Raw genomic sequence first — 6,000 nt, forward strand, 5'->3', positions numbered from 1 at the left:
CGAACTGGAAGTGGGACCATGCCTGTTTAAAATCTTTGTTGGGGACACAGATTAAACACATTCTCAGCAAGTCTGTCAATGACATGAAGCTCTGAGGTGTGGCCAATGTGCTGGAGGGAAGGGATATCATCCAGAGGGACCCTGACAGGCTTGAGAGGTGAGCCTGTGTGAACCTCACAAAGTTCAACAGAGCCAAATGCAAGGTGCTGCACCTGTGTCCGGGAAGCACAAGTGCAGGCTGGCCAGAGAATGGGTGGAGAAAGAGCCCTGAGGAGGACAGAGGCTGGCAGGTGCCGGTTTATGAGCAGCACGACACAAGTCACAGTGTGCACTCAGCTCACAAAGTCAACCATGCCCTGGGCTGCATCAAAAGCAGTGTGGGCAGCAGCTCAAGGGAGGTGATTCTGCCCCTCTACTCCACTCTCAAGAAATGCCATCTGCAGTTCTTTGTCAAGCTCTGGGGTCTGCAACACAAGAAAGAAGTGGATCTGTTAGAGCAGATCCAGAGGAGGTCACAGGGATAATCCAGAGGCCTAAGCACCTCTCCTACAAAGGCTCAGAGAACAGGGTTATTCAGCCTGGAGAAGAGAAGGCTCCAAATGCCTTAATGAAACCTTTCAGTACCTAGAAGGCGCTTATAAAAAAGAGGGAGAGTGACTTTTTACATGAGTAGATAGTAATAGGACAAGGGGGAAACAGTTTTAAACTGAAAGATGAGAGATTTAGATTTGATGGTAGGAAGAAATCCTTCACAGTGAGGGTGCTGAGGCACTACAAACCCGTTGGGCAGGGAAGCAGCACATGTCCCATTCCTGGAAGTTCAAGGCCAGACTTTGATGAGGCTTTGAGCACCCTGGTCTAGTGGAAGGCGTCCCTGCCCATGGCACGGGCGCAGGAACAAAGTGGTTTTGAAGGTCCCTTCCAACTCCACACCATTATATGATAAGGAGGCCAACAACAGATTATATGGCTTCCTTCTTAAGTTGCAATATAAAGTACAATAATGTCATTAAAATTTAGTCTTATCATCTTGTCTTTGAACTTGAAGGCAATTTACTTTTGTGATGAAGATACAAAAGTGAATGATTACCTAGATTATGATGGCATAAAATACAAAAAGCACAACTACAAATGAGAATAAAATAAAAAAGCTTTCCTTAACCTGAGCCTGCAATATGAAATTTTAGTACCTAAACTATCCAAGTGCTAATTTTAAACTCTCAGACTACGAACAACACTATTTTGGAAATGCCTGATTTGCAAAATTGCTGGTCCCTTTAAAGTCTCACATAGGTTTTACAGCACTGGATCTCCATCTCAGCAGTGCATGAACTATCACATGAAACAAGAGGTAGCACTCTGGTAATACAATAAGCAAAAGTAACAAACATACTCTACTTGAACATGATGCAATCTGTGTGCTACTATAATATATTCTTCACATTCACTTTTCAAACACATAACTTGAATGGACACTGATTTACTATAGTTCTTACCTAGATTTTAATTTTGAAAATTAAGATACAAAACCACTTAGGTCAGTCATGTTAAAAAAATATACTCTATGCAATAAAACTAACTGTCTTCACAGGTCTTATTAAAATTTTCTAACAACCAACACAGCTTAAATCCTGCCTGTTTCATTATTACATTAAGATCTGCAAAAGGAAATAAATATAATCGCAGTATCTCCTAGCAAGTATATGAAACCTTGAAAAGGTTTCTTTTAAGTACTTGTTTGTTATGCCTTAAAGGTTAACAGCAGTTTTTCTTTGAACACAACTACAGCAGGTTTTTTCTGTAATGTGAAGGTCATGAGCAGAATTTTGGATCCTCAAAGAGATTAGGTCTTGTGGGTACAACTCTTCTGTTACTAAGAAAATGTGAACACTGAAGTAGATAGAAATATCCATTTTGCACTGTTCAAAAGACCATTACAATTAATATTTTAAATTATCCAGAATTCGGAAGCAAAGAATTAAGGATTTTTTCTCTAATCCACATTTCTCATCTGTAGAAATTTTTTTTCCCCCAGAGATGCCTTAAGTGTCACTCTCAGCAATAAATCAGAACTATCTGCACAGTGGAAACACTTAAACAGTGTACCTGTTGAAAAAACACTGTCCAACAAAATCTGGTTTTGAGAGATTCACAAATGCTCACTTGTATAGAAGTCATGAGGCAAATAACATAGATGCACTTCTTTAGGATCTCTGCAGAAGTCTGAATTGGATTCTATTTTGTATCTTCACCCATCTATACCCCTCCCACTATATTTTGTTAGAATGTCACATGACAACAGCAAAATACTTTCATTAAATCTTCATTTACATTAATCTAGTTAGAACAATACCATGATTCTACAATTACATACACCACTCCTTAACTCAGTCCCAAAAATAGTCCTTACTAAAATTAGTATTAGCATGCATGCAAAATTAAGACTGTCCTTAGTCAAACCAAGAACAGAACTGGAGAAACACTTCAGCCTTCAGAGTGACAATGACTTCTGTATTTCTGCTGCTTTCCAGCAGAACTTTAATACTTGTGTATGCTGAAACTGTCCAAGAGAAATCAGGAGTTGCATTACCCCAAAGTAACCTGAAGAGGTTACTAAGAGAAACTTACCCTAGATTTAGTCTAAAGAGTCAGTATTATTTCCCCTCTGGAATTTCCCAGACGGCAAAAACACTCACCCAAAAGCCTAAGTGACAATTAAGCAAATTTCTCCTTTAGATATGAAAAACTTTAAGATACATAAATGGATTCATAACTACAATCCATATTATTGCATTTGTGACACAATGTTTGTGCAAAAGAAACGTGTCTTAAAAAAGAAGGAATTTAGATTTCAGACCTTCCTTCTTTCAAGAATCTTGTATTAGTTTTGGGGGTGGGGGGGTATTTCATTCTTTATGAATATACAAATGAAAACATCAATGGAGTTAAAAAATAAAGGTAGAATTTATTTTGCAGTCTCATCTCCTTAAAACAAATCACAGATCCGTTTATACAAATGGAGAAACTGAGTCACGAAGGCAAACTGAGTCATTAAAACTCATACAGGAAAACTCTGGAAGATCACTAAATTCCCAAGAGGTTCTTAGTGCATAAAATAAACTGTAAAATTTGAAAATTAGGTGGTTTTTTTGTTTATTTCATTACCCTCCCCCAAACACTTTTTGTAAAGTGTACAAGGTTATTTTCCTCTAATTGTCAATCAGATGTCTGATTGAGAACATGACAGAACATGACAGAAGCCATGAAGAGGTGCACACTGTATAGCATCAGGAACAGGAGCTTTCAACTGAAGGCAAGGAAAGAAAAACGCAAAAGGTGTTCATAAAGGCCCATATATTCTTTGTCTTTTTCATGTACTTTTAAAAAGAGAGAATAAGACATGGCTTAGAAGAAAAAATTGTATTTACATAAATAAAGATGATGGGAGCATGCATTACTGAAGAATTAATGAAATCATTCAGCCTTTGGCCTCAAAACACACTAAAGGCATGCATTAACAATACCCTAAAAGTCTATCTTACTGTTCAAGTATACCTTAAATCCTACATCAGTGCTTCTAAATGGTATTCAAATTAAAATTCATCAGAGATTGAAGACAGTTTTGCCACTTCAATACCTCACTTTTGATTTCTTAAATCTAGAAGGTTCTAAAGCTATACTGAAATAGGAATTCATATCTCATTAATTTAAAGGACAAGACTAAAGACAGGCATTAAAAAAAAGGTGAAAACTTATTTTTTGTTATTGTTGCTTAAAACATACAATTTGCAGCTGCTATAGTATGTATCAGAGTACACTACACCAACTACCAAATAATGAATCCTTGTGACCTCCCTTCCCCCCACTCAAACATATTTATAGTGGTGATACTAAATGGTTCATATTTCATTTAGGAAAAAAATTAGACATTACGAATCGCACCTTCCCTCAGGACTTGTATGTGTATTAGCACATATACAATTTATATAGCAATATACAAAATAAATTGAAGAAAAAAATGTAATGCCAAAATTACATGGCAGCAGAAGAAATTCTGTGTCTTTAAATAAAGTAACAGGATATAATGTCGTGTGCATTATTCCCTTAAGTTCATTCTGTGTTCTCTAACTATGAATATATGGAATTACTACACCGAGGTCCAGTGCAGGTATTTCCTGGAAGATGAACGTGACGTTCACAAATGTGTTTCCACAAAGAATTTAGCTGACTGTCTTACTGACCGTAATCCACGACTCTCTCGTTGATAAATATTACTGATTTTATGTCGTTAGTAGGACAGACAGCTGTACCGTATCGATCACAAACGCAGGAGCCTTTCCAATTTACCAAACCGACATACAGATTACCTTACAGCACCACATACACACCCCTCGAAGGAGCTGCTTGAGTCTGTTGCCTCTTTCCACCCCCCTTCTCCCCGACAAGAGTGGTCTCGTTCACTTGCCTTTCACACACATAACCAATAAAATTAATCAGCTGGAACACAGCATTTTTAAATCGCAGTAAAGTCAAGAGCTGTTTTGTACGTTATTTGAAGGGAACAGCCTTTTCATTTTAACATAGTAAGACACTAATATGCTGCAGACAAACGCACTGCATGGGGTGTGGAGGACCCGAGCTGATTAGATTACCACAACATCAGCCTGAGGCCGCCATTTTTAGAATCTCTAAAGGACAAAAGAGGGAAATTAATAAATTTGCTCCACATTTTTAAAAAGTAACTTCAAAAGTATAGTGATAATAACCAATTAATCATGCATTGCAAGTACTGCCATGGATATCTCCCGCTGTTCTCTGATCTCAACCCTGAGTAACGAAAATGCTTCGTTATTATTCCTTTAAGCTACTGTAAATAAACAGACTAAAACATTCGTAAATCTAGATGCAGCACTGAACTTCTGCTTTTGACGACACGTAGTATGTAGCATTTTAGGGACCTCAGGGCTTTCAGACACCGCACGTTCCCTAATAGCCGAGTATGGGGGAATACAGGACCTTTATAAGCAGGCTATATTATGTTTCTCTACCCTATTTAGTAGTACACAGTGAACCGTTTGTTTCTCTTCCCCAGTGTCTGCAGCAATACGGTCGAACCCACCGCCACTTACTGCTTCAGGAAAGAGAATGAAATATGCCACCCAGGGAACACGAACACTGGCTGCAGAAACTAAAGCGAGAAAGGGGTGCACCAGTCCAACTACTTACAGCCTCGAGAAAGGGGGTGGGGAGAATGATCCCCTTTTAAATTGGCACAGAAACTCCTGGGGACAGCTCTCCGTTTGTCCAGGTTACACCACGAAGCGGAGATATTAACAGGGAGGCAGGCAGGGAGGCGGGGGTGTGGAAGGCAAAGAGATTAGGCCTATAACGAGCCATTTTAGTACCACAAAGCAAAAATATACAGGATGGAGGAAAAGAATAGGCTTCCCCAAGCTTCGTAAAACTCAATACGCAGTCCCAATAACGCACAAACCCGTTCTGAAAACCGCCAGCCCAAGGAAGCCTATGTTGTCACATAATAGCTCCTTTTGGCTCATTTTCCAAGCATAATGCATAAATCTGGCGTAACTGCCAAAAAATTCTCCTCAGCTCCTCCAGTTACAGTAACCCGCCATATTCATAAGATATAGCGACAGTCTGCCATTTTTTAACCAAACCCCACAAAAGGAAAAGGAAATTCAAGGCAACTTAAACAGAAATTAAACACATTTCAGGGTGGGAAGGAGTTATACTCACAACGAAGCTAATGAGACATTCCCGTCGCATTTTACTCTCTTTTTCCACCCCCCCCTCCCCCCAAGCACCCACAGCAGAATATGCTGGTAATAACCAAAGACTCACCTGTAATGGTCACAGGCCAGCAGCAGGACCCCTCAGCTGAGCCCCTTCTCTATCCCAATCAAAACAATGCAACAGCCCCACTGCGGATATCCCTACCCTAGGCAGGACTCAGCCCTCAGCAAGCTATAGTAAAAGAAA

General features: G+C 39.3%; 1 protein-coding gene across 3 annotated transcripts in view; it reads right to left on the reverse strand.

Annotated features, from left to right (window-relative positions):
• KMT2E (lysine methyltransferase 2E) overlaps positions 1 to 6,000 on the reverse strand; it is a 55,411-nt gene extending 49,411 nt beyond the window's left edge. For all 3 annotated transcript variants that reach the window (XM_014308027.1, XM_031059047.1, XM_005423519.2), the window contains exon 1: positions 5,863 to 6,000. The gene's annotated coding sequence lies outside the window, so the exon portion shown is untranslated. The remainder of the gene's footprint in view (positions 1 to 5,862) is intronic.

This window comes from Geospiza fortis, unplaced genomic scaffold (assembly GCF_000277835.1).
Source record: "Geospiza fortis unplaced genomic scaffold, GeoFor_1.0 scaffold424, whole genome shotgun sequence".
NCBI classification, from domain to species: Eukaryota; Metazoa; Chordata; class Aves; order Passeriformes; family Thraupidae; genus Geospiza; species Geospiza fortis.